This window comes from Corella eumyota, chromosome 2 (assembly GCF_963082875.1).
Source record: "Corella eumyota chromosome 2, kaCorEumy4.1, whole genome shotgun sequence".
In the NCBI taxonomy this organism is placed as follows: domain Eukaryota; kingdom Metazoa; phylum Chordata; class Ascidiacea; order Phlebobranchia; family Corellidae; genus Corella; species Corella eumyota.
The window spans coordinates 14,739,082-14,762,972 of record NC_137491.1 but is presented as its reverse complement, the minus strand read 5'-3'; the positions used below and the strand labels follow the sequence as shown (position 1 = coordinate 14,762,972).

The following is a 23,891-nucleotide window of genomic DNA, read 5'->3' as shown; positions in this document are numbered from 1 at the left end:
ACGGCTGTCAAATGAATAATAACTTCCCATTTGTGGTGCTCGCGCAAATATTCTCTAACAATTAAACAGGTTTTTATGTAATTCTTTTTTTTGATTTGAAAAAGGACGCCACAGTGGCATATACCGGTCATGGCATTTAAATACGAGCTGAAAGAAATCGGATTTAAGCCAAATCAACAAAGCAACACTTTTGCTTATATTTCGACGTTTTGCGTATAGCTTAAGAATAAATGTATATTGCTTAACTAGATAGATTTACGTTACATACAACAAACATACAGTAAGTATGTACCGATATTTGCAACAAACATCAATAACACACAAAATTAATAAAATAAAGGGTTAGCGCGAACGCAGACCCCACTATCAGAAATTATACGACCGAGTTACCCACATTTGGGGTAATCGCAGAGGTCAGCTCAGTCGAAGTGCAATGACTGAGCCTCGCCCTGGGCCCACTGCCTGCCTGATCGCAGTGAAGACCCTCGTAAGGTAAGTATGCTGCATTCATCGCAAACGGACGGCTGCCCAATGAATTATAACTTCCCATTTGTGGTGCTCGCGCAAATATTCTCTAACAATTAAACAGGTTTTTATGTTATTATTTCTATAAATTTTAAAAAGGAGGCCACAGTGGCATATACCGGTCATGGCGTTCGATTACGAGCTAAAAGGAATCGGATTTAATCCAAACCAACAAAGCTACATTTTTGCTTATATTTCGACGTTTAGCGTATAGCTTAAGAATAAATGTATATTGCTTAACTAGATTACCTGCAACAGCAAGTTGGTACCGGTATTTGCACCAAACATCATTATCACACAAAATTAATAAAATAAAGGGTTAGCGCGAACGCAGACCCCACTATCACAAATTATACGACCGAGTTACCCACATTTGGGGTAATCGCAGAGGTCAGCTCAGTCGAAGTGCAATGACTGAGCCTCGCCCTGGGCCCACTGCCTGCCTGATCGCAGTGAAGACCCTCGTCAGGTAAGTATGCCGCATACATCGCAATTGCACGGCAGCCGATTGAATTATAAATTTCCATTTGTGGTGCTCGCGCAAATATTCTCTAACAATTAAACAGGTTTTTATGTAATTATTTTTTTTGATTTGAAAAAGGACGCCACAGTGGCGTATACCGGTCATGGCATTCGATTACGAGCTGAAAGAAATAGGATTTAAGCCTAATCAACAAAGCAACACTTTTCGCTTATATTTCGACGTTTTGCGTATAGCTTAAGAATAAATGTATATTTCTTAACTAGATAGATTTACATTACATACAACAAACATACAGTAAGTAGGTACCGATATTTGCAACAAACATCAATAACACACAAAATTAATAAAATAAAGGGTTAGCGCGAACGCAGACCCCACTATCAGAAATTATACGACCGAGTTACCCACATTTGGGGTAATCGCAGAGGTCAGCTCAGTCGAAGTGCAATGACTGAGCCTCGCCCTGGGCCCACTGCCTGCCTGATCGCAGTGAAGACCCTCGTCAGGTAAGTATGCCGCATACATCGCAATTGCACGGCAGCCGATTGAATTATAAATTTCCATTTGTGGTGCTCGCGCAAATATTCTCTAACAATTAAACAGGTTTTTATGTAATTATTTTTTTTGATTTGAAAAAGGACGCCACAGTGGCGTATACCGGTCATGGCATTCGATTACGAGCTGAAAGAAATAGGATTTAAGCCAAATCAACAAAGCAACACTTTTCGCTTATATTTCGACGTTTTGCGTATAGCTTAAGAATAAATGTATATTGCTTAACTAGATAGATTTACATTACATACAACAAACATACAGTAAGTAGGTACCGATATTTGCAACAAACATCAATAACACACAAAATTAATAAAATAAAGGGTTAGCGCGAACGCAGACCCCACTATCAGAAATTATACGACCGAATTACCCACATTTTGGGTAATCGCAGAGGTCAGCTCAGTCGAAGTGCAATGACTGAGCCTCGCCCTGGGCCCAATGCCTGCCTGATCGCAGTGAAGACCCTCGTCAGGTAAGTATGCTGCATACATCGCAAACGGACGGCTGTCAAATGAATAATAACTTCCCATTTGTGGTGCTCGCTCAAATATTCTCTAACAATTAAACAGGTTTTTATGTAATTATTTTTTTTGATTTGAAAAAGGACGCCACAGTAGCATATACCGGTCATGGCATTCGAATACGAGCTGAAAGAAATCGGATTTAAGCCAAATCAACAAAGCAACACTTTTCGTTTATATTTCGACGTTTTGCGTATAGCTTAAGAATAAATGTATATTGCTTAACTAGATAGATTTACATTACATACAACAAACATACAGTAAGTAGGTACCGATATTTGCAACAAACATCAATAACGCACAAAATTAATAAAATAAAGGGTTAGCGCGAACGCAGATCCCACTATCAGAAATTATACGACCGAGTTACCCACATTTTGGGTAATCGCAGAGGTCAGCTCAGTCGAAGTGCAATGACTGAGCCTCACCCTGGGCCCACTGCCTGCCTGATCGCAGTGAAGACCCTCGTCAGGTAAGTATGCTGCATACATCGCAATTGCACGGCAGCCGATTGAATTATAAATTTCCATTTGTGGTGCTCGCGCAAATATTCTCTAACAATTAAACAGGTTTTTATGTAATTATTTTTTTTGACTTGAAAAAGGAGGCCACAGTGGCGTATACCGGTCATGGCATTCGATTACGAGCTGAAAGAAATAGGATTTAAGCCAAATCAACAAAGCAACACTTTTCGCTTATATTTCGACGTTTTGCGTATAGCTTAAGAATAAATGTATATTGCTTAACTAGATAGATTTACATTACATACAACAAACATACAGTAAGTAGGTACCGATATTTGCAACAAACATCAATAACACACAAAATTAATAAAATAAAGGGTTAGCGCGAACGCAGACCCCACTATCAGAAATTATACGACTGAGTTACCCACATTTTGGGTAATCGCAGAGGTCAGCTCAGTCGAAGTGCAATGACTGAGCCTCGCCCTGGGCCCACTGCCTGCCTGATCGCAGTGAAAACCCTCGTCAGGTAAGTATGCTGCATACATCGCAAACGGACGGCTGTCAAATGAATAATAACTTCCCATTTGTGATGCTCGCGCAAATATTCTCTAACAATTAAACAGGTTTTTATGTAATTATTTTTTTTGATTTGAAAAAGGACGCCACAGTGGCATATACCGGTCATGGCATTTGAATACGAGCTGAAAGAAATCGGATTTAAGCCAAATCAACAAAGCAACACTTTTGCTTATATTTCGACGTTTTGCGTATAGTTTAAGAATAAATGTATATTGCTTAACTAGATAGATTTACGTTACATACAGTAAGTAGGTACCGATATTTGCAACAAACATCAATAACACACAAAATTAATAAAATAAAGGGTTAGCGCGAACGCAGACCCCACTATCAGAAATTATACGACCGAGTTACCCACATTTGGGGTAATCGCAGACGTCAGCTCAGTCGAAGTGCAATGACTGAGCCTCGCCCTGGGCCCACTGCCTGCCTGATCGCAGTGAAGACCCTCGTCAGGTAAGTATGCTGCATTCATCGCAAACGGACGGCTGCCCAATGAATTATAACTTCCCATTTGTGGTGCTCGCGCAAATATTCTCTAACAATTAAACAGGTTTTTATGTTATTATTTCTATAAATTTTAAAAAGGAGGCCACAGTGGCATATACCGGTCATGGCGTTCGATTACGAGCTAAAAGGAATCGGATTTAATCCAAACCAACAAAGCAACATTTTTGCTTATATTTCGACGTTTAGCGTATAGCTTAAGAATAAATGTATATTGCTTAACTAGATTACCTGCAACAGCAAGTTGGTACCAGTATTTGCACCAAACATCATTATCACACAAAATTAATAAAATAAAGGGTTAGCACGAACGCAGACCCCACTATCAGAAATTATACGACCGAGTTACCCACATTTGGGGTAATCGCAGAGGTCAGCTCAGTCGAAGTGCAATGACTGAGCCTCGCCCTGGGCCCACTGCCTGCCTGATCGCAGTGAAGACCCTCGTCAGGTAAGTATGCCGCATACATCGCAATTGCACGGCAGCCGATTGAATTATAAATTTCCATTTGTGGTGCTCGCGCAAATATTCTCTAACAATTAAACAGGTTTTTATGTAATTATTTTTTTTGATTTAAAAAAGGACGCCACAGTGTCATATACCGGTCATGGCATTCGAATACGAGCTGAAAGAAATCGGATTTAAGCCAAATCAACAAAGCAACACTTTTGCTTATATTTCGACGTTTTTCGTATAGCTTAAGAATAAATGTATATTGCTTAACTAGATAGATTTACGTTACATACAACAAACATACAGTAAGTAGGTACCGATATTTGCAACAAACATCAATAACACACAAAATTAATAAAATAAAGGGTTAGCGCGAACGCAGACCCCACTATCACAAATTATACGACCGAGTTACCCACATTTGAGGTAATCGCAGAGGTCAGCTCAGTCGAAGTGCAATGACTGAGCCTCGCCCTGGGCCCACTGCCTGCCTGATCGCAGTGAAGACCCTCGTCAGGTAAGTATGCTGCATTCATCGCAAACGGACGGCTGCCCAATGAATTATAACTTCCCATTTGTGGTGCTCGCGCAAATATTCTCTAACAATTAAACAGGTTTTTATGTTATTATTTCTATAAATTTTAAAAAGGAGGCCACAGTGGCATATACCGGTCATGGCGTTCGATTACGAGCTAAAAGGAATCGGATTTAATCCAAACCAACAAAGCAACATTTTTGCTTATATTTCGACGTTTAGCGTATAGCTTAAGAATAAATGTATATTGCTTAACTAGATTACCTGCAACAGCAAGTTGGTACCGGTATTTGCACCAAACATCATTATCACACAAAATTAATAAAATAAAGGGTTAGTGCGAACGCAGACCCCACTATCACAAATTATACGACCGAGTTACCCACATTTGGGGTAATCGCAGAGGTCAGCTCAGTCGAAGTGCAATGACTGAGCCTCGCCCTGGGCCCACTGCCTGCCTGATTGCATTGAATACCCTCGTCAGGTAAGTATGCCGCATACATCGCAATTGCACGGCTGCCGATTGAATTATAAATTTCCATTTGTGGTGCTCGCGCAAATATTCTCTAACAATTAAACAGGTTTTTATGTAATTATTTTTTTTGATGTGAAAAAGGACGCCACAGTGGCGTATACCGGTCATGGCATTCGATTACGAGCTGAAAGAAATCGGATTTAAGCCAAATCAACAAAGCAACACTTTTCGCTTATATTTCGACGTTTTGCGTATAGCTTAAGAATAAATGTATATTGCTTAACTAGATAGATTTACATTACATACAACAAACATACAGTAAGTAGGTACCGATATTTGCAACAAACATCAATAACACACAAAATTAATAAAATAAAGGGTTAGCGCAAACGCAGACCCCACTATCACAAATTATATGACCGAGTTACCCACATTTCGGGTAATCGCTGAGGTCAGCTCAGTCGAAGTGCAATGACTGAGCCTCGCCCTGGGCCCACTGCCTGCCTGATCGCAGTGAAGACCCTCGTCAGGTAAGTATGCCGCATACATCGCAATTGCACGGCAGCCGATTGAATTATAAATTTCCATTTGTGGTGCTCGCGCAAATATTCTCTAACTATTAAACAGGTTTTTATGTAATTATTTTTTTTGATTTGAAAAAGGACGCCACAGTGGCGTATACCGGTCATGGCATTCGATTACGAGCTGAAAGAAATCGGATTTAAGCCAAATCAACAAAGCAACACTTTTCGCTTATATTTCGACGTTTTGCGTATAGCTTAAGAATAAATGTATATTGCTTAACTAGATAGATTTACATTACATACAACAAACATACAGTAAGTAGGTACCGATATTTGCAACAAACATCAATAACACACAAAATTAATAAAATAAAGGGTTAGCGCGAACGCAGACCCCACTATCAGAAATTATACGACCGAGTTACCCACATTTTGGGTAATCGCAGAGGTCAGCTCAGTCGAAGTGCAATGACTGAGCCTCGCCCTGGGCCCACTGCCTGCCTGATCGCAGTGAAGACCCTCGTCAGGTAAGTTTGCTGCATACATCGCAAACGGACGGCTGTCAAATGAATAATAACTTCCCATTTGTGGTGCTCGCGCAAATATTCTCTAACAATTAAACAGGTTTTTATGTAATTATTTTTTTTGATTTGAAAAAGGACGCCACAGTGGCATATACCGGTCATGGCATTCGAATACGAGCTGAAAGAAATCGGATTTAAGCCAAATCAACAAAGCAACACTTTTGCTTATATTTCGACGTTTTGCGTATAGCTTAAGAATAAATGTATATTGCTTAACTAGATAGATTTAGGTTACATACAACAAACATACAGTAAGTAGGTACCGATATTTGCAACAAACATCAATAACACACAAAATTAATAAAATAAAGGGTTAGCGCGAACGCAGACCCCACTATCAGAAATTATACGTCCGAGTTACCCACATTTGGGGTAATCGCAGAGATCAGCTCAGTCGAAGTGCAATGACTGAGCCTCGCCCTGGGCCCACTGCCTGCCTGATCGCAGTGAAGACCCTCGTCAGGTAAGTATGCTGCATTCATCGCAAACGGACGGCTGCCCAATGAATTATAACTTCCCATTTGTGGTGCTCGCGCAAATATTCTCTAACAATTAAACAGGTTTTTATGTTATTATTTCTATAAATTTTAAAAAGGAGGCCACAGTGGCATATACCGGTCATGGCGTTCGATTACGAGCTAAAAGGAATCGGATTTAATCCAAACCAACAAAGCAACATTTTTGCTTATATTTCGACGTTTAGCGTATAGCTTAAGAATAAATGTATATTGCTTAACTAGATTACCTGCAACAGCAAGTTGGTACCGGTATTTGCACCAAACATCATTATCACACAAAATTAATAAAATAAAAGGTTAGCGCGAACGCAGACCCCACTATCACAAATTATACGACCGAGTTACCCACATTTGGGGCAATCGCAGAGGTCAGCTCAGTCGAATTGCAATGACTGAGCCTCGCCCTGGGCCCACTGCCTGACTGATTGCATTGAATACCCTCGTCAGGTAAGTATGCCGCATACATCGCAAACGGACGGCTGCCCAATGAATTATAACTTCCTATTTGTGGTGCTCGCGCAAATATTCTCTAACAATTAAACAGGTTTTTATGTAATTATTTTTTTTGATTTAAAAATGGACACCACAGTGGCGTATACCGGTTATGGCATTCGATTACGAGCTGAAAGAAATAGGATTTAAGCCAAATCAACAAAGCAACACTTTTCGCTTTTATTTCGACGTTTTGCGTATAGCTTAAGAATAAATGTATATTGCTTAACTAGATAGATTACGTTACATATAACAAACATACAGTAAGTAGGTACCGATATTTGCAACAAACATCAATAACACACAAAATTAATAAAATACAGGGTTAGCGCGAACGCAAACCCCACTATCACAAATTATACGACCGAGTTACCCACATTTGGGGTAATCGCAGAGGTCAGCTCAGTCGAAGTGCAATGACTGAGCCTCGCCCTAGGTCCACTGCCTGCCCGATCGCAGTGAAGACCCTCGTGAGGTAAGTATTCTGCATACATCGCAAACGGACTGCTGCAAAATGAATAATAACTTCCCATTTGTGGTGCTCGCGCAAATATTCTCTAACAATTAAACAGGTTTTTATGTAATTATTTTTTTTGATTTGAAAATGGACACCACAGTGGCGTATACCGGTTATGGCATTCGATTACGAGCTGAAAGAAATAGGATTTAAGCCAAATCAACAAAGCAACACTTTTCGCTTATATTTCGACATTTTGCGTATAGCTTAAGAATAAATGTATATTGCTTAACTAGATAGATTACGTTACATATAACAAACATACAGAGTAAGTAGGTACCGATATTTGGCAACAAACATCAATAACACACAAAATTAATAAAATAAAGGGTTAGCGCGAACGCAGACCCAACTATCACAAATTATACGACCGAGTTACCCACATTTGGGGTAATCGCAGAAGTCAGCTCAGTCGAAGTGCAATGACTGAGCCTCGCCCTGGGCCCACTGCCTGCCTGATCGCAGTGAAGACCCTCGTCAGGTAAGTATGCCGCATACATCGCAATTGCAAGGCAGCCGATTGAATTATAAATTTCCATTTGTGGTGCTCGCGCAAATATTCTCTAACAATTAAACAGGTTTTTATGTTATTATTTCTATAAATTTTAAAAAGGAGGCCACAGTGGCATATACCGGTCATGGCGTTCGATTACGAGCTAAAAGGAATCGGATTTAATCCAAACCAACAAAGCAACATTTTTGCTTATATTTCGACGTTTAGCGTATAGCTTAAGAATAAATGTATATTGCTTAACTAGATTACCTGCAACAGCAAGTTGGTACCGGTATTTGCACCAAACATCATTATCACACAAAATTAATAAAATAAAGGGTTAGTGCGAACGCAGACCCCACTATCACAAATTATACGACCGAGTTACCCACATTTGGGGTAATCGCAGAGGTCAGCTCAGTCGAAGTGCAATGACTGAGCCTAGCCCTGGGCCCACTGCCTGCCTGATTGCATTGAATACCCTCGTCAGGTAAGTATGCCGCATACATCGCAATTGCACGGCTGCCGATTGAATTATAAATTTCCATTTGTGGTGCTCGCGCAAATATTCTCTAACAATTAAACAGGTTTTTATGTAATTATTTTTTTTGATGTGAAAAAGGACGCCACAGTGGCGTATACCGGTCATGGCATTCGATTACGAGCTGAAAGAAATCGGATTTAAGCCAAATCAACAAAGCAACACTTTTCGCTTATATTTCGACGTTTAGCGTATAGCTTAAGAATAAATGTATATTGCTTAACTAGATAGATTTACGTTACATACAAAAAACATACAGTAAGTAGGTACCGATATTTGCAACAATCATCAATAACACACAAAATTAATAAAATAAAGGGTTAGCGCGAACGCAGACCCCACTATCACAAATAATACGACCGAGTTACCCACATTTGGGGTAATCGCAGAGGTCAGCTCAGTCGAAGTGCAATGACTGAGCCTCGCCCTGGGCCCACTGCCTGCCTGATCGCAGTGAAGACCCTCGTCAGGTAAGTATGCCGCATACATCGCAATTGCACGGCAGCCGATTGAATTATAAATTTCCATTTGTGGTGCTCGCGCAAATATTCTCTAACAATTAAACAGGTTTTTATGTAATTATTTTTTTTGATTTGAAAAAGGACGCCACAGTGGCGTATACCGGTCATGGCATTCGATTACGAGCTGAAAGAAATCGGATTTAAGCCAAATCAACAAAGCAACACTTTTCGCTTATATTTCGACGTTTTGCGTATAGCTTAAGAATAAATGTATATTGCTTAACTAGATAGATTTACATTACATACAACAAACATACAGTAAGTAGGTACCGATATTTGCAACAAACATCAATAACACACAAAATTAATAAAATAAAGGGTTAGCGCGAACGCAGACCCCACTATCAGAAATTATACGACCGAGTTACCCACATTTTGGGTAATCGCAGAGGTCAGCTCAGTCGAAGTGCAATGACTGAGCCTCGCCCTGGGCCCACTGCCTGCCTGATCGCAGTGAAGACCCTCGTCAGGTAAGTTTGCCGTATACATCGCAAACGGACGGCTGTCAAATGAATAATAACTTCCCATTTGTGGTGCTCGCGCAAATATTCTCTAACAATTAAACAGGTTTTTATGTAATTATTTTTTTTGATTTGAAAAAGGACGCCACAGTGGCATATACCGGTCATGGCATTCGAATACGAGCTGAAAGAAATCGGATTTAAGCCAAATCAACAAAGCAACACTTTTGCTTATATTTCGACGTTTTGCGTATAGCTTAAGAATAAATGTATATTGCTTAACTAGATAGATTTAGGTTACATACAACAAACATACAGTAAGTAGGTACCGATATTTGCAACAAACATCAATAACACACAAAATTAATAAAATAAAGGGTTAGCGCGAACGCAGACCCCACTATCAGAAATTATACGTCCGAGTTACCCACATTTGGGGTAATCGCAGAGGTCAGCTCAGTCGAAGTGCAATGACTGAGCCTCGCCCTGGGCCCACTGCCTGCCTGATCGCAGTGAAGACCCTCGTCAGGTAAGTATGCTGCATTCATCGCAAACGGACGGCTGCCCAATGAATTATAACTTCCCATTTGTGGTGCTCGCGCAAATATTCTCTAACAATTAAACAGGTTTTTATGTTATTATTTCTATAAATTTTAAAAAGGAGGCCACAGTGGCATATACCGGTCATGGCGTTCGATTACGAGCTAAAAGGAATCGGATTTAATCCAAACCAACAAAGCAACATTTTTGCTTATATTTCGACGTTTAGCGTATAGCTTAAGAATAAATGTATATTGCTTAACTAGATTACCTGCAACAGCAAGTTGGTACCGGTATTTGCACCAAACATCATTATCACACAAAATTAATAAAATAAAGGGTTAGCGCGAACGCAGACCCCACTATCACAAATTATACGACCGAGTTACCCACATTTGGGGCAATCGCAGAGGTCAGCTCAGTCGAATTGCAATGACTGAGCCTCGCCCTGGGCCCACTGCCTGACTGATTGCATTGAATACCCTCGTCAGGTAAGTATGCCGCATACATCGCAAACGGACGGCTGCCCAATGAATTATAACTTCCTATTTGTGGTGCTCGCGCAAATATTCTCTAACAATTAAACAGGTTTTTATGTAATTATTTTTTTTGATTTAAAAATGGACACCACAGTGGCGTATACCGGTTATGGCATTCGATTACGAGCTGAAAGAAATAGGATTTAAGCCAAATCAACAAAGCAACACTTTTCGCTTTTATTTCGACGTTTTGCGTATAGCTTAAGAATAAATGTATATTGCTTAACTAGATAGATTACGTTACATATAACAAACATACAGTAAGTAGGTACCGATATTTGCAACAAACATCAATAACACACAAAATTAATAAAATAAAGGGTTAGCGCGAACGCAAACCCCACTATCACAAATTATACGACCGAGTTACCCACATTTGGGGTAATCGCAGAGGTCAGCTCAGTCGAACTGCAATGACTGAGCCTCGCCCTAGGCCCACTGCTTGCCCGATCGCAGTGAAGACCCTCGTGAGGTAAGTATTCTGCATACATCGCAAACGGACTGCTGCAAAATGAATAATAACTTCCCATTTGTGGTGCTCGCGCAAATATTCTCTAACAATTAAACAGGTTTTTATGTAATTATTTTTTTTGATTTGAAAATGGACACCACAGTGGCGTATACCGGTTATGGCATTCGATTACGAGCTGAAAGAAATAGGATTTAAGCCAAATCAACAAAGCAACACTTTTCGCTTATATTTCGACATTTTGCGTATAGCTTAAGAATAAATGTATATTGCTTAACTAGATAGATTACGTTACATATAACAAACATACAGAGTAAGTAGGTACCGATATTTGGCAACAAACATCAATAACACACAAAATTAATAAAATAAAGGGTTAGCGCGAACGCAGACCCAACTATCACAAATTATACGACCGAGTTACCCACATTTGGGGTAATCGCAGAAGTCAGCTCAGTCGAAGTGCAATGACTGAGCCTCGCCCTGGGCCCACTGCCTGCCTGATCGCAGTGAAGACCCTCGTCAGGTAAGTATGCCGCATACATCGCAATTGCACGGCAGCCGATTGAATTATAAATTTCCATTTGTGGTGCTCGCGCAAATATTCTCTAACAATTAAACAGGTTTTTATGTAATTATTTTTTTTGATTTGAAAAAGGACGCCACAGTGGCGTATACCGGTCATGGCATTCGATTACGAGCTGAAAGAAATAGGATTTAAGCCAAATCAACAAAGCAACACTTTTCGCTTATATTTCGACGTTTTGCGTATAGCTTAAGAATAAATGTATATTGCTTAACTAGATAGATTTACATTACATACAACAAACATACAGTAAGTAGGTACCGATATTTGCAACAAACATCAATAACACACAAAATTAATAAAATAAAGGGTTAGCGCGAACGCAGACCCCACTATCAGAAATTATACGACCGAGTTACCCACATTTTGGGTAATCGCAGAGGTCAGCTCAGTCGAATTGCAATGACTGAGCCCCGCCCTGGGCCCACTGCCTGCCTGATTGCATTGAATACCCTCGTCAGGTAAGTATGCCGCATACATCGCAAACGGACGGCTGCCCAATGAATTATAACTTCCCATTTGTGGTGCTCGCGCAAATATTCTCTAACAATTAAACAGGTTTTTATGTAATTATTTTTTTTGATTTAAAAATGGACACCACAGTGGCGTATACCGGTTATGGCATTTGATTACGAGCTGAAAGAAATAGGATTTAAGCCAAATCAACAAAGCAACACTTTTCGCTTATATTTCGACGTTTTGCGTATAGCTTAAGAATAAATGTATATTGCTTAACTAGATAGATTACGTTACATATAACAAACATACAGAGTAAGTAGGTACCGATATTTGGCAACAAACATCAATAACACACAAAATTAATAAAATAAAGGGTTAGCGCGAACGCAGACCCCACTATCACAAATTATACGACCGAGTTACCCACATTTGGGGTAATCGCAGAGGTCAGCTCAGTCGAAGTGCAATGACTGAGCCTCGCCCTGGGCCCACTGCCTGTCCGATCGCAGTGAATACCCTCGTCAGGTAAGTATTCTGCATACATCGCAAACGGATTGCTGCCAAATGAATAATAACTTCCCATTTGTGGTGCTCGCGCAAATATTCTCTAACAATTAAACAGGTTTTTATGTAATTATTTTTTTTGATTTGAAAAAGGACGCCACAGTGGCATATACCGGTCATGGCATTCGAATACGAGCTGAAAGAAATAGGATTTAAGCCAAATCAACAAAGCAACACTTTTCGCTTATATTTCGACATTTTGCGTATAGCTTAAGAATAAATGTATATTGCTTAACTAGATAGATTACGTTACATATAACAAACATACAGAGTAAGTAGGTACCGATATTTGGCAACAAACATCAATAACACACAAGATTAATAAAATAAAGGGTTAGCGCGAACGCAGACCCCACTATCACAAATTATACGACCGAGTTACCCACATTTGGGGTAATCGCAAAGGTCAGCTCAGTCGAAGTGCAATGACTGAGCCTCGCCCTGAGCCCACTTCCTGCCTGATCGCAGTGAATACCCTCGTCAGGTAAGTATGCCGCATTCATCGCAAACGGACGGCAGCCGAATGAATTATAAATTCCCATTTGTGGTGCTCGCACAAATATTCTCTAACAATTAAACAGGTTTTTATGTAATTCTTTTTTTTGATTTGAAAAAGGACGCCACAGTGGCATATACCGGTCATGGCATTCGAATACGAGCTGAAAGAAATCGGATTTAAGCCAAATCAACAAAGCAACACTTGTCGCTTATATTTCGACGTTTTGCATATAGCTTAAGAATAAATGTATATTGCTTAACTACATAAATTATGTTACATACAACAAACATACAGTAAGTAGGTACCGATATTTGCAACAAACATCAATAACACACAAAATTAATAAAATAAAGGGTTAGCGCGAACGCAGACCCCACTATCACAAATTATACGACCGAGTTACCCACATTTCGGGTAATCGCAGAGGTCAGCTCAGACGAAATGCAATGACTGAGCCTCGCCCTGGGCCCACTGCCTGCCTGATCGCAGTGAAGACCCTCGTCAGGTAAGTATGCCGCATACATCGCAATTGCACGGCAGCCGATTGAATTATAACTTCCCATTTGTGGTGCTCGCGCAAATATTCTCTAACAATTAAACAGGTATTTATGTAATTATTTCTATAAATTTTAAAAAGGACGCCACAGTGGCATATACCGGTCATGGCGTTCGATTACGAGCTAAAAGGAATCGGATTTAATCCAAACCAACAAAGCAACATTTTTGCTTATATTTCGACGTTTAGCGTATAGCGTAAGAATAAATGTAAATTGCTTAACTAGATAGATTACGTTACATATAACAAACATACAGAGTAAGTAGGTACCGATATTTTGCAACAAACATCAATAACACACAAAATTAATAAATAAAGGGTTAGCGCGAACGCAGACCCCACTATCACAAATTATACGACCGAGTTACCCACATTTGGGGTAATCGCAGAGGTCAGCTCAGTCGAAGTGCAATGACTGAGCCTCGCCCTGGGCCCACTGCCTGCCCGATCGCAGTGAAGACCCTCGTGAGGTAAGTATTCTGCATACATCGCAAACGGACTGCTGCCAAATGAATAATAACTTCCCATTTGTGGTGCTCGCGCAAATATTCTCTAACAATTAAACAGGTTTTTATGTAATTATTTTTTTTGATTTGAAAATGGACACCACAGTGGCGTATACCGGTAATGGCATTCGATTACGAGCTGAAAGAAATAGGATTTAAGCCAAATCAACAAAGCAACACTTTTCGCTTATATTTCGACATTTTGCGTATAGCTTAAGAATAAATGTATATTGCTTAACTAGATAGATTACGTTACATATAACAAACATACAGAGTAAGTAGGTACCGATATTTGGCAACAAACATCAATAACACACAAAATTAATAAAATAAAGGGTTAGCGCGAACGCAAACCCCACTATCACAAATTATACGACCGAGTTACCCACATTTGGGGTAATCGCAGAGGTCAGCTCAGTCGAAGTGCAATGACTGAGCCTCGCCCTGGGCCCACTGCCTGCCTGATCGCAGTGAAGACCCTCGTCAGGTAAGTATGCCGCATACATCGCAATTGCATGGCAGCCGATTGAATTATAAATTTCCATTTGTGGTGCTCGCGCAAATATTCTCTAACAATTAAACAGGTTTTTATGTAATTATTTTTTTTGATTTGAAAAAGGACGCCACAGTGGCGTATACCGGTCATGGCATTCGATTACGAGCTGAAATAAATAGGATTTAAGCCAAATCCACAAAGCAACACTTTTCGCTTATATTTCGACGTTTTGCGTATAGCTTAAGAATAATTGTATATTGCTTAACTAGATAGATTTACATTACATACAACAAACATACAGTAAGTAGGTACCGATATTTGCAACAAACATCAATAACACACAAAATTAATAAAATAAAGGGTTAGCGCGAACGCAGACCCCACTATCACAAATTATACGACCGAGTTACCCACAATTGGGGTAATCGCAGAGGTCAGCTCAGTCGAAGTGCAATGACTGAGCCTCGCCCTGGGCCCACTGCCTGTCCGATCGCAGTGAATACCCTCGTCAGGTAAGTATTCTGCATACATCGCAAACGGATTGCTGCAAAATGAATAATAACTTCCCATTTGTGGTGCTCGCGCAAATATTCTCTAACAATTAAACAGGTTTTTATGTAATTATTTTTTTTGATTTGAAAAAGGACGCCACAGTGGCATATACCGGTCATGGCATTCGAATACGAGCTGAAAGAAATAGGATTTAAGCCAAATCAACAAAGCAACACTTTTCGCTTATATTTCGACATTTTGCGTATAGCTTAAGAATAAATGTATATTGCTTAACTAGATAGATTACGTTACATATAACAAACATACAGATTAAGTAGGTACCGATATTTGGCAACAAACATCATTAACACACAAGATTAATAAAATAAAGGGTTAGCGCGAACGCAGACCCCACTATCACAAATTATACGACCGAGTTACCCACATTTCGGGTAATCGCAGAGGTCAGCTCAGACGAAGTGCAATGACTGAGCCTCGCCCTGGGCCCACTGCCTGCCTGATCGCAGTGAAGACCCTCGTCAGGTAAGTATGCCGCATACATCGCAATTGCACGGCAGCTTATTGAATTATAACTTCCCATTTGTGGTGCTCGCGCAAATATTCTCTAACAATTAAACAGGTATTTATGTAATTATTTCTATAAATTTTAAAAAGGACGCCACAGTGGCATATACCGGTCATGGCGTTCGATTACGAGCTAAAAGGAATCGGATTTAATCCAAACCAACAAAGCAACATTTTTGCTTATATTTCGACGTTTAGCGTATAGCGTAAGAATAAATGTAAATTGCTTAACTAGATAGATTACGTTACATATAACAAACATACAGAGTAAGTAGGTACCGATATTTTGCAACAAACATCAATAACACACAAAATTAATAAATAAAGGTTTAGCGCGAACGCAGACCCCACTATCACAAATTATACGACCGAGTTACCCACATTTGGGGTAATCGCAGAGGTCAGCTCAGTCGAAGTGCAATGACTGAGCCTCGCCCTGGGCCCACTGCCTGCCCGATCGCAGTGAAGACCCTCGTGAGGTAAGTATTCTGCATACATCGCAAACGGACTGCTGCCAAATGAATAATAACTTCCCATTTGTGGTGCTCGCGCAAATATTCTCTAACAATTAAACAGGTTTTTATGTAATTATTTTTTTTGATTTGAAAATGGACACCACAGTGGCGTATACCGGTAATGGCATTCGATTACGAGCTGAAAGAAATAGGATTTAAGCCAAATCAACAAAGCAACACTTTTCGCTTATATTTCGACATTTTGGGTATAGCTTAAGAATAAATAAATATTGCTTAACTAGATAGATTACGTTACATATAACAAACATACAGAGTAAGTAGGTACCGATATTTGGCAACAAACATCAATAACACACAAATTAATAAAATAAAGGGTTAGCGCGAACGCAGACCCCACTATCACAAATTATACGACCGAGTTACCCACATTTGGGGTAATCGCAGAGGTCAGCTCAGTCGAAGTGCAATGACTGAGCCTCGCCCTGGGCCCACTGCCTGCCTGATCGCAGTGAAGACCCTCGTCAGGTAAGTATGCCGCATACATCGCAATTGCATGGCAGCCGATTGAATTATAAATTTCCATTTGTGGTGCTCGCGCAAATATTCTCTAACAATTAAACAGGTTTTTATGTAATTCTTTTTTTTGATTTGAAAAAGGACGCCACAGTGACGTATACCGGTCCTGGCATTCGATTACGAGCTGAAAGAAATAGGATTTAAGCCAAATCCACAAAGCAACACTTTTCGCTTATATTTCGACGTTTTGCGTATAGCTTAAGAATAATTGTATATTGCTTAACTAGATAGATTTACATTACATACAACAAACATACAGTAAGTAGGTACCGATATTTGCAACAAACATCAATAACACACAAAATTAATAAAATAAAGGGTTAGCGCGAACGCAGACCCCACTATCAGAAATTATACGACCGAGTTACCCACATTTTGGGTAATCGCAGAGGTCAGCTCAGTCGAATTGCAATGACTGAGCCCCGCCCTGGGCCCACTGCCTGCCTGATTGCATTGAATACCCTCGTCAGGTAAGTATGCCGCATACATCGCAAACGGACGGCTGCCCAATGAATTACAACTTCCTATTTGTGGTGCTCCCGCAAATATTCTCTAACAATTAAACAGGTTTTTATGTAATTATTTTTTTTGATTTGAAAAAGGACGCCACAGTGGCGTATACCGGTCATGGCATTCGATTACGAGCTGAAAGAAAAAGGATTTAAGCCAAATCAACAAAGCAACACTTTTCGCTTATATTTCGACGTTTTGCGTATAGCTTAAGAATAAATGTATATTGCTTAACTAGATAGATTTACATTACATACAACAAACATACAGTAAGTAGGTACCGATATTTGCAACAAACATCAATAACACACAAAATTAATAAAATAAAGGGTTAGCGCGAACGCAGAACCCACTATCAGAAATTATACGACCGAGTTACCCACATTTTGGGTAATCGCAGAGGTCAGCTCAGTCGAATTGCAATGACTGAGCCTCGCCCTGGGCCCACTGCCTGCCTGATTGCATTGAATACCCTCGTCAGGTAAGTATGCCGCATACATCGCAAACGGACGGTTGCCCAATGAATTATAACTTCCTATTTGTGGTGCTCGCGCAAATATTCTCTAACAATTAAACAGGTTTTTATGTAATTATTTTTTTTGATTTAAAAATGGACACCACAGTGGCGTATACCGGTTATGGCATTCGATTACGAGCTGAAAGAAATAGGATTTAAGCCAAATCAACAAAGCAACACTTTTCGCTTATATTTCGACGTTTTGCGTATAGCTTAAGAATAAATGTATATTGCTTAACTAGATAGATTACGTTACATATAACAAACATACAGAGTAAGTAGTTACCGATATTTGGCAACAAACATAAATAACACACAAAATAAATAAAATAAAGGGTTAGCGCGAACGCAGACCCCACTATCACAAATTATACGACCGAGTTACCCACATTTGGGGTAATTGCGGAGCTCAGCTCAGTCGAAGTGCAATGACTGAGCCTCGCCCTGGGCCCACTGCCTGCCCGATCGCAGTGAAGACCCTCGTGAGGTAAGTATTCTGCATACATCGCAAACGGACTGCTGCCAAATGAATAATAACTTCCCATTTGTGGTGCTCGCGCAAATATTCTCTAACAATTAAACAGGTTTTTATGTAATTATTTTTTTTTGATTTGAAAAAGGACGCCACAGTGGCATATACCGGTCATGGCATTCGAATACGAGCTGAAAGAAATAGGATTTAAGCCAAATCAACAAAGCAACACTTTTCGCTTATATTTCGACATTTTGCGTATAGCTTAAGAATAAATGTATATTGCTTAACTAAATAGATTACGTTACATATAACAAACATACAGAGTAAGTAGGTACCGATATTTGGCAACAAACATCAATAACACACAAAATTAATAAAATAAAGGGTTAGCGCGAACGCAGACTCCACTATCACAAATTATACGACCGAGTTACCCACATTTGGGGTAATCCCAGAGGTCAGCTCAGTCGAAGTGCAATGACTGAGCCTCGCCCTGGGCCCACTGCCTGCCTGATCGCAGTGAAGACCCTCGTCAGGTAAGTATGCCGCATACATCGCAATTGCACGGCAGCCGATTGAATTATAAATTTCCATTTGTCGTGATCGCGCAAATATTCTCTAACAATTAAACAGGTTTTTATGTAATTATTTTTTTTGATTTGAAAAAGGGCGCCACCGTGGCATATACCGGTCATGGCATTCGATTACGAGCTGAAAGAAATAGGATTTAAGCCAAATCAACAAAGCAACACTTTTCGCTTATATTTCGACGTTTTGCGTATAGCTTAAGAATAAATGTATATTGCTTAACTAGATAGATTTACATTACATACAACAAACATACAGTAAGTAGGTACCGATATTTGCAACAAACATCAATAACACACAAAATTAATAAAATAAAGGGTTAGCGCGAACGCAGACCCCACTATCAGAAATTATACGACCGAGTTACCCACATTTTGGGTAATCGCAGAGGTCAGCTCAGTCGAAGTGCAATGACTGAGCCTCGCCCTGGGCCCACTGCTTGCCTGATCGCAGTGAAAACCCTCGTCAGGTAAGTATGCTGCATACATCGCAAACGGACGGCTGTCAAATGAATAATAACTTCCCATTTGTGGTGCTCGCGCAAATATTCTCTAACAATTAAACAGGTTTTTATGTAATTATTTTTTTTGATTTGAAAAAGGACGCCACAGTGGCATATACCGGTCATGGCATTCGAATACGAGCTGAAAGAAATCGGATTTAAGCCAAATCAACAAAGCAACACTTTTGCTTATATTTCGACGTTTTGCGTATAGCTTAAGAATAAATGTATATTGCTTAACTAGATAGATTTACGTTACATACAACAAACATACAGTAAGTAGGTACCGATATTTGCAACAAACATCAATAACACACAAAATTAATAAAATAAAGGGTTAGCGCGAACGCAGACCCCACTATCACAAATTATACGACCGCGTTACCCACATTTGGGGTAATCGCAGAGGTCAGCTCAGTCGAAGTGCAATGACTGAGCCTCGCCCTGGAGCCACTGCCTGCCTGATCGCAGTGAAGACCCTCGTCAGGTAAGTATGCTGCATTCATCGCAAACGGACGGCTGCCCAATGAATTATAACTTCCCATTTGTGGTGCTCGCGCAAATATTCTCTAACAATTAAACAGGTTTTTATGTTATTATTTCTATAAATTTTAAAAAGGAGGCCACAGTGGCATATACCGGTCATGGCGTTTGATTACGAGCTAAAAGGAATCGGATTTAATCCAAACCAACAAAGCAACATTTTTGCTTATATTTCGACGTTTAGCGTATAGCTTAAGAATAAATGTATATTGCTTAACTAGATTACCTGCAACAGCAAGTTGGTACCGGTATTTGCACCAAACATCATTATCACACAAAATGAATAAAATAAAGGGTTAGCGCGAACGCAGACGCCATTATCACAAATTATACGACCGAGTTACCCACATTTGGGGCAATCGCAGAGGTCAGCTCAGTCGAATTGCAATGACTGAGCCTCGCCCTAGGCCCACTGCCTGCCTGATTACATTGAATACCCTCGTCAGGTAAGTATGCCGCATACATCGCAAACGGACGGCTGCCCAATGAATTATAACTTTCTATTTGTGGTGCTCGCGCAAATATTCTCTAACAATTAAACAGGTTTTTATGTAATTATTTTTTTTGATTTAAAAATGGACGCCACAGTGGCGTATACCGGTTATGGCATTCGATTACGAGCTGAAAGAAATAGGATTTAAGCCAAATCAACAAAGCAACACTTTTCGTTTATATTTTGACGTTTTGCGTATAGCTTAAGAATAAATGTATATTGCTTAACTAGATAGATTACGTTACATATAACAAACATATAGAGTAAGTAGGTACCGATATTTGCAACAAACATCAATAACACACAAAATTAATAAAATAAAGGGTTAGCGCGAACGCAAACCCCACTATCACAAATTATACGACCGAGTTACCCACATTTGGGGTAATCGCAGAAGTCAGCTCAGTCGAAGTTCAATGGCTGAACCTCGCCCTGGGCACACTGCCTGCCTGATCGCAGTGAAGACCCTCGTCAGGAAAGTATGCCGCATTCATCGCAAACGGACGGCTGCCCAATGAATTATAACTTCCCATTTGTCGTGCTCGCGCAAATATTCTCTAACAATTAAACAGGTTTTTATGTTATTATTTCTATAAATTTTAAAAAGGAGGCCACAGTGGCATAATACGGTCATGGCGTTTGATTACGAGCTAAAAGGAATCGGATTTAATCCAAACCAACAAAGCAACATTTTTGCTTATATTTCGACGTTTTGCGTATAGCTTAAGAATAAATGTATATTGCTTAACTAGATTACCTGCAACAGCAAGTTGGTACCGGTATTTGCACCAAACATCATTATCACACAAAATTAATAAAATAAAAGGTTAGCGCGAACGCAGACCCCACTATCACAAATTATACGACCGAGTTACCCACATTTGGGGTAATCGCAGAGGTCAGCTCAGTCGAAGTGCAATGACTGAGCCTCGCCCTGGGCCCACTGCCTGCCTGATCGCAGTGAATACCCTCGTCAGGTAAGTATGCCGCATCCATCGCAAACGGACGGCAGCCGAATGAATTATAAATTTCCATTTGTGGTGCTCGCGCAAATATTCTCTAACAATTAAACAGGTTTTTATGTAATTCTTTTTTTTGATTTGAATTAGGACGCCACAGTGGCATATACCGGTCATGGCATTCGAATACGAGCTGAAAGAAATCGGATTTAAGCCAAATCAACAAAGCAACACTTTTCGCTTATATTTCGACGTTTTGCGTATAGCTTAAGAATAAATGTATATTGCTTAACTAGATAGATTTACATTACATACAACAAACATACAGTAAGTAGGTACCGATATTTGCAACAAACATCAATAACACACAAAATTAATAAAATAAAGGGTTAGCGCGAACGCAGACCCCACTATCAGAAATTATACGACCGAGTTACCCACATTTTGGGTAATCGCAGAGGTCAGCTCAGTCGAAGTGCAATGACTGAGCCTCGCCCTGGGCCCACTGCCTGCCTGATCGCAGTGAAGACCCTCGTCAGGTAAGTATGCTGCATACATCGCAAACGGACGGCTGTCAAATGATTAATAACTTCCCATTTGTGGTGCTCGCGCAAATATTCTCTAACAATTAAACAGGTTTTTATGTAATTATTTTTTTTGATTTGAAAAAGGACGCCACAGTGGCATATACCGGTCATGGCATTCGAATACGAGCTGAAAGAAATTGGATTTAAGCCAAATCAACAAAGCAACACTTTTGCTTATATTTCGACGTTTTGCGTATAGCTTAAGAATAAATGTATATTGCTTAACTATATAGATTTACGTTACATACAACAAACATACAGTAAGTAGGTACCGATATTTGCAACAAACATCAATAACACACAAAATTAATAAAATAAAGAGTTAGCGCGAACGCAGACCCCATTATCACAAATTATACGACCGAGTTACCCACATTTGGGGTAATCGCAGAGGTCAGCTCAGTCGAAGTGCAATGACTGAGCCTCGGCCTGGGGCCACTGCCTGCCTGATCGCAGTGAAGACCCTCGTCAGGTAAGTATGCTGCATTCATCGCAAACGGACGGCTGCCCAATGAATTATAACTTCCCATTTGTGGTGCTCGCGCAAATATTCTCTAACAATTAAACAAGTTTTTATGTTATTATTTCTATAAATTTTAAAAAGGAGGCCACAGTGGCATATACCGGTCATGGCGTTTGATTACGAGCTAAAAGGAATCGGATTTAATCCAAACCAACAAAGCAACATTTTTGCTTATATTTCGACGTTTAGCGTATAGCTTAAGAATAAATGTATATTGCTTAACTAGATTACCTGCAACAGCAAGTTGGTACCGGTATTTGCACCAAACATCATTATCACACAAAATTAATAAAATAAAAGGTTAGCGCGAACGCAGACCCCACTATCACAAATTATACGACCGAGTTACCCACATTTGGGGCAATCGCAGAGGTCAGCTCAGTCGAATTGCAATGACTGAGTCTCGCCCTGGGCCCACTGCCTGCCTGATTGCATTGAATACCCTCGTCAGGTAAGTATGCCGCATACATCGCAAACGGATGGCTGCCCAATGAATTATAACTTCCTATTTGTGGTGCTCGCGCAAATATTCTCTAACAATTAAACAGGTTTTTATGTAATTATTTTTTTTGATTTAAAGATGGACACCACAGTGGCGTATACCGGTTATGGCATTCGATTACGAGCTGAAAGAAATAGGATTTAAGCCAAATCAACAAAGCAACACTTTTCGTTTATATTTCGACGTTTTGCGTATAGCTTAAGAATAAATGTATATTGCTTAACTAGATAGATTACGTTACATATAACAAACATATAGAGTAAGTAGGTACCGATATTTGCAACAAACATCAATAACACACAAAATTAATAAAATAAAGGGTTAGCGCGAACGCAAACCCCACTATCACAAATTATACGACCGAGTTACCCACATTTGGGGTAATCGCAGAAGTCGGCTCAGTCGAAGTGCAATGGCTGAACCTCGCCCTGGGCACACTGCCTGCCTGATCGCAGTGAAGACCCTCGTCAGGTAAGTATGCCGCATTCATGGCAAACGGACGGCTGCCCAATGAATTATAACTTCCCATTTGTGGTGCTCGCGCAAATATTCTCTAACAATTAAACAGGTTTTTATGTTATTATTTCTATAAATTT

The 23,891-nt window shown here is 39.9% G+C and overlaps 46 non-coding genes across 46 annotated transcripts; all 46 read right to left on the bottom strand.

Annotated features, from left to right (window-relative positions):
- Positions 1-336: 336 nt before the first annotated feature.
- On the bottom strand, positions 337-500 carry LOC145744358 (U1 spliceosomal RNA). The gene has a single exon (XR_014281221.1). It is a non-coding gene; the product is annotated as a U1 spliceosomal RNA (small nuclear RNA).
- Positions 501-838: 338 nt separating this feature from the next.
- LOC145744338 (U1 spliceosomal RNA) lies at positions 839-1,002 on the bottom strand. The gene has a single exon (XR_014281202.1). It is a non-coding gene; the product is annotated as a U1 spliceosomal RNA (small nuclear RNA).
- A 357-nt stretch (positions 1,003-1,359) lies between these two features.
- Positions 1,360-1,523, bottom strand: LOC145744260 (U1 spliceosomal RNA). Its single transcript, XR_014281131.1, has one exon. It is a non-coding gene; the product is annotated as a U1 spliceosomal RNA (small nuclear RNA).
- Positions 1,524-1,880: 357 nt separating this feature from the next.
- Positions 1,881-2,044, bottom strand: LOC145744215 (U1 spliceosomal RNA). The gene has a single exon (XR_014281089.1). It is a non-coding gene; the product is annotated as a U1 spliceosomal RNA (small nuclear RNA).
- A 357-nt stretch (positions 2,045-2,401) lies between these two features.
- LOC145744182 (U1 spliceosomal RNA) lies at positions 2,402-2,565 on the bottom strand. The gene has a single exon (XR_014281058.1). It is a non-coding gene; the product is annotated as a U1 spliceosomal RNA (small nuclear RNA).
- A 357-nt stretch (positions 2,566-2,922) lies between these two features.
- Positions 2,923-3,086, bottom strand: LOC145744229 (U1 spliceosomal RNA). Its single transcript, XR_014281102.1, has one exon. It is a non-coding gene; the product is annotated as a U1 spliceosomal RNA (small nuclear RNA).
- A 345-nt stretch (positions 3,087-3,431) lies between these two features.
- On the bottom strand, positions 3,432-3,595 carry LOC145744202 (U1 spliceosomal RNA). Its single transcript, XR_014281077.1, has one exon. It is a non-coding gene; the product is annotated as a U1 spliceosomal RNA (small nuclear RNA).
- Positions 3,596-3,933: 338 nt separating this feature from the next.
- On the bottom strand, positions 3,934-4,097 carry LOC145744354 (U1 spliceosomal RNA). The gene has a single exon (XR_014281217.1). It is a non-coding gene; the product is annotated as a U1 spliceosomal RNA (small nuclear RNA).
- Positions 4,098-4,453: 356 nt separating this feature from the next.
- Positions 4,454-4,617, bottom strand: LOC145744339 (U1 spliceosomal RNA). Its single transcript, XR_014281203.1, has one exon. It is a non-coding gene; the product is annotated as a U1 spliceosomal RNA (small nuclear RNA).
- A 338-nt stretch (positions 4,618-4,955) lies between these two features.
- Positions 4,956-5,119, bottom strand: LOC145744266 (U1 spliceosomal RNA). Its single transcript, XR_014281137.1, has one exon. It is a non-coding gene; the product is annotated as a U1 spliceosomal RNA (small nuclear RNA).
- Positions 5,120-5,476: 357 nt separating this feature from the next.
- LOC145744254 (U1 spliceosomal RNA) lies at positions 5,477-5,640 on the bottom strand. Its single transcript, XR_014281126.1, has one exon. It is a non-coding gene; the product is annotated as a U1 spliceosomal RNA (small nuclear RNA).
- Positions 5,641-5,997: 357 nt separating this feature from the next.
- LOC145744172 (U1 spliceosomal RNA) lies at positions 5,998-6,161 on the bottom strand. The gene has a single exon (XR_014281049.1). It is a non-coding gene; the product is annotated as a U1 spliceosomal RNA (small nuclear RNA).
- Positions 6,162-6,517: 356 nt separating this feature from the next.
- On the bottom strand, positions 6,518-6,681 carry LOC145744200 (U1 spliceosomal RNA). The gene has a single exon (XR_014281075.1). It is a non-coding gene; the product is annotated as a U1 spliceosomal RNA (small nuclear RNA).
- A 339-nt stretch (positions 6,682-7,020) lies between these two features.
- On the bottom strand, positions 7,021-7,183 carry LOC145744285 (U1 spliceosomal RNA). Its single transcript, XR_014281154.1, has one exon. It is a non-coding gene; the product is annotated as a U1 spliceosomal RNA (small nuclear RNA).
- A 356-nt stretch (positions 7,184-7,539) lies between these two features.
- Positions 7,540-7,703, bottom strand: LOC145744220 (U1 spliceosomal RNA). The gene has a single exon (XR_014281094.1). It is a non-coding gene; the product is annotated as a U1 spliceosomal RNA (small nuclear RNA).
- A 360-nt stretch (positions 7,704-8,063) lies between these two features.
- Positions 8,064-8,226, bottom strand: LOC145744179 (U1 spliceosomal RNA). The gene has a single exon (XR_014281055.1). It is a non-coding gene; the product is annotated as a U1 spliceosomal RNA (small nuclear RNA).
- Positions 8,227-8,564: 338 nt separating this feature from the next.
- Positions 8,565-8,728, bottom strand: LOC145744281 (U1 spliceosomal RNA). Its single transcript, XR_014281150.1, has one exon. It is a non-coding gene; the product is annotated as a U1 spliceosomal RNA (small nuclear RNA).
- Positions 8,729-9,085: 357 nt separating this feature from the next.
- LOC145744337 (U1 spliceosomal RNA) lies at positions 9,086-9,249 on the bottom strand. The gene has a single exon (XR_014281201.1). It is a non-coding gene; the product is annotated as a U1 spliceosomal RNA (small nuclear RNA).
- A 357-nt stretch (positions 9,250-9,606) lies between these two features.
- On the bottom strand, positions 9,607-9,770 carry LOC145744367 (U1 spliceosomal RNA). Its single transcript, XR_014281229.1, has one exon. It is a non-coding gene; the product is annotated as a U1 spliceosomal RNA (small nuclear RNA).
- Positions 9,771-10,126: 356 nt separating this feature from the next.
- On the bottom strand, positions 10,127-10,290 carry LOC145744362 (U1 spliceosomal RNA). The gene has a single exon (XR_014281225.1). It is a non-coding gene; the product is annotated as a U1 spliceosomal RNA (small nuclear RNA).
- A 338-nt stretch (positions 10,291-10,628) lies between these two features.
- LOC145744275 (U1 spliceosomal RNA) lies at positions 10,629-10,792 on the bottom strand. Its single transcript, XR_014281144.1, has one exon. It is a non-coding gene; the product is annotated as a U1 spliceosomal RNA (small nuclear RNA).
- A 356-nt stretch (positions 10,793-11,148) lies between these two features.
- LOC145744269 (U1 spliceosomal RNA) lies at positions 11,149-11,312 on the bottom strand. Its single transcript, XR_014281140.1, has one exon. It is a non-coding gene; the product is annotated as a U1 spliceosomal RNA (small nuclear RNA).
- Positions 11,313-11,672: 360 nt separating this feature from the next.
- On the bottom strand, positions 11,673-11,835 carry LOC145744176 (U1 spliceosomal RNA). Its single transcript, XR_014281053.1, has one exon. It is a non-coding gene; the product is annotated as a U1 spliceosomal RNA (small nuclear RNA).
- A 357-nt stretch (positions 11,836-12,192) lies between these two features.
- On the bottom strand, positions 12,193-12,356 carry LOC145744280 (U1 spliceosomal RNA). Its single transcript, XR_014281149.1, has one exon. It is a non-coding gene; the product is annotated as a U1 spliceosomal RNA (small nuclear RNA).
- A 359-nt stretch (positions 12,357-12,715) lies between these two features.
- Positions 12,716-12,879, bottom strand: LOC145744219 (U1 spliceosomal RNA). Its single transcript, XR_014281093.1, has one exon. It is a non-coding gene; the product is annotated as a U1 spliceosomal RNA (small nuclear RNA).
- A 359-nt stretch (positions 12,880-13,238) lies between these two features.
- LOC145744259 (U1 spliceosomal RNA) lies at positions 13,239-13,402 on the bottom strand. Its single transcript, XR_014281130.1, has one exon. It is a non-coding gene; the product is annotated as a U1 spliceosomal RNA (small nuclear RNA).
- Positions 13,403-13,758: 356 nt separating this feature from the next.
- Positions 13,759-13,922, bottom strand: LOC145744230 (U1 spliceosomal RNA). The gene has a single exon (XR_014281103.1). It is a non-coding gene; the product is annotated as a U1 spliceosomal RNA (small nuclear RNA).
- A 357-nt stretch (positions 13,923-14,279) lies between these two features.
- On the bottom strand, positions 14,280-14,443 carry LOC145744217 (U1 spliceosomal RNA). The gene has a single exon (XR_014281091.1). It is a non-coding gene; the product is annotated as a U1 spliceosomal RNA (small nuclear RNA).
- A 359-nt stretch (positions 14,444-14,802) lies between these two features.
- Positions 14,803-14,966, bottom strand: LOC145744248 (U1 spliceosomal RNA). Its single transcript, XR_014281120.1, has one exon. It is a non-coding gene; the product is annotated as a U1 spliceosomal RNA (small nuclear RNA).
- Positions 14,967-15,323: 357 nt separating this feature from the next.
- Positions 15,324-15,487, bottom strand: LOC145744231 (U1 spliceosomal RNA). The gene has a single exon (XR_014281104.1). It is a non-coding gene; the product is annotated as a U1 spliceosomal RNA (small nuclear RNA).
- Positions 15,488-15,846: 359 nt separating this feature from the next.
- Positions 15,847-16,010, bottom strand: LOC145744206 (U1 spliceosomal RNA). The gene has a single exon (XR_014281081.1). It is a non-coding gene; the product is annotated as a U1 spliceosomal RNA (small nuclear RNA).
- A 357-nt stretch (positions 16,011-16,367) lies between these two features.
- On the bottom strand, positions 16,368-16,531 carry LOC145744239 (U1 spliceosomal RNA). Its single transcript, XR_014281112.1, has one exon. It is a non-coding gene; the product is annotated as a U1 spliceosomal RNA (small nuclear RNA).
- A 358-nt stretch (positions 16,532-16,889) lies between these two features.
- LOC145744291 (U1 spliceosomal RNA) lies at positions 16,890-17,053 on the bottom strand. The gene has a single exon (XR_014281159.1). It is a non-coding gene; the product is annotated as a U1 spliceosomal RNA (small nuclear RNA).
- Positions 17,054-17,410: 357 nt separating this feature from the next.
- LOC145744279 (U1 spliceosomal RNA) lies at positions 17,411-17,574 on the bottom strand. The gene has a single exon (XR_014281148.1). It is a non-coding gene; the product is annotated as a U1 spliceosomal RNA (small nuclear RNA).
- A 357-nt stretch (positions 17,575-17,931) lies between these two features.
- LOC145744294 (U1 spliceosomal RNA) lies at positions 17,932-18,095 on the bottom strand. Its single transcript, XR_014281162.1, has one exon. It is a non-coding gene; the product is annotated as a U1 spliceosomal RNA (small nuclear RNA).
- Positions 18,096-18,454: 359 nt separating this feature from the next.
- Positions 18,455-18,618, bottom strand: LOC145744298 (U1 spliceosomal RNA). Its single transcript, XR_014281166.1, has one exon. It is a non-coding gene; the product is annotated as a U1 spliceosomal RNA (small nuclear RNA).
- A 360-nt stretch (positions 18,619-18,978) lies between these two features.
- On the bottom strand, positions 18,979-19,142 carry LOC145744238 (U1 spliceosomal RNA). The gene has a single exon (XR_014281111.1). It is a non-coding gene; the product is annotated as a U1 spliceosomal RNA (small nuclear RNA).
- A 357-nt stretch (positions 19,143-19,499) lies between these two features.
- On the bottom strand, positions 19,500-19,663 carry LOC145744203 (U1 spliceosomal RNA). Its single transcript, XR_014281078.1, has one exon. It is a non-coding gene; the product is annotated as a U1 spliceosomal RNA (small nuclear RNA).
- A 356-nt stretch (positions 19,664-20,019) lies between these two features.
- LOC145744234 (U1 spliceosomal RNA) lies at positions 20,020-20,183 on the bottom strand. The gene has a single exon (XR_014281107.1). It is a non-coding gene; the product is annotated as a U1 spliceosomal RNA (small nuclear RNA).
- A 338-nt stretch (positions 20,184-20,521) lies between these two features.
- On the bottom strand, positions 20,522-20,685 carry LOC145744310 (U1 spliceosomal RNA). Its single transcript, XR_014281177.1, has one exon. It is a non-coding gene; the product is annotated as a U1 spliceosomal RNA (small nuclear RNA).
- A 358-nt stretch (positions 20,686-21,043) lies between these two features.
- LOC145744289 (U1 spliceosomal RNA) lies at positions 21,044-21,207 on the bottom strand. Its single transcript, XR_014281158.1, has one exon. It is a non-coding gene; the product is annotated as a U1 spliceosomal RNA (small nuclear RNA).
- Positions 21,208-21,546: 339 nt separating this feature from the next.
- LOC145744192 (U1 spliceosomal RNA) lies at positions 21,547-21,709 on the bottom strand. Its single transcript, XR_014281068.1, has one exon. It is a non-coding gene; the product is annotated as a U1 spliceosomal RNA (small nuclear RNA).
- A 357-nt stretch (positions 21,710-22,066) lies between these two features.
- LOC145744341 (U1 spliceosomal RNA) lies at positions 22,067-22,230 on the bottom strand. Its single transcript, XR_014281205.1, has one exon. It is a non-coding gene; the product is annotated as a U1 spliceosomal RNA (small nuclear RNA).
- A 356-nt stretch (positions 22,231-22,586) lies between these two features.
- On the bottom strand, positions 22,587-22,750 carry LOC145744265 (U1 spliceosomal RNA). Its single transcript, XR_014281136.1, has one exon. It is a non-coding gene; the product is annotated as a U1 spliceosomal RNA (small nuclear RNA).
- Positions 22,751-23,089: 339 nt separating this feature from the next.
- On the bottom strand, positions 23,090-23,252 carry LOC145744304 (U1 spliceosomal RNA). Its single transcript, XR_014281172.1, has one exon. It is a non-coding gene; the product is annotated as a U1 spliceosomal RNA (small nuclear RNA).
- A 358-nt stretch (positions 23,253-23,610) lies between these two features.
- On the bottom strand, positions 23,611-23,774 carry LOC145744244 (U1 spliceosomal RNA). Its single transcript, XR_014281116.1, has one exon. It is a non-coding gene; the product is annotated as a U1 spliceosomal RNA (small nuclear RNA).
- Positions 23,775-23,891: the final 117 nt, after the last annotated feature.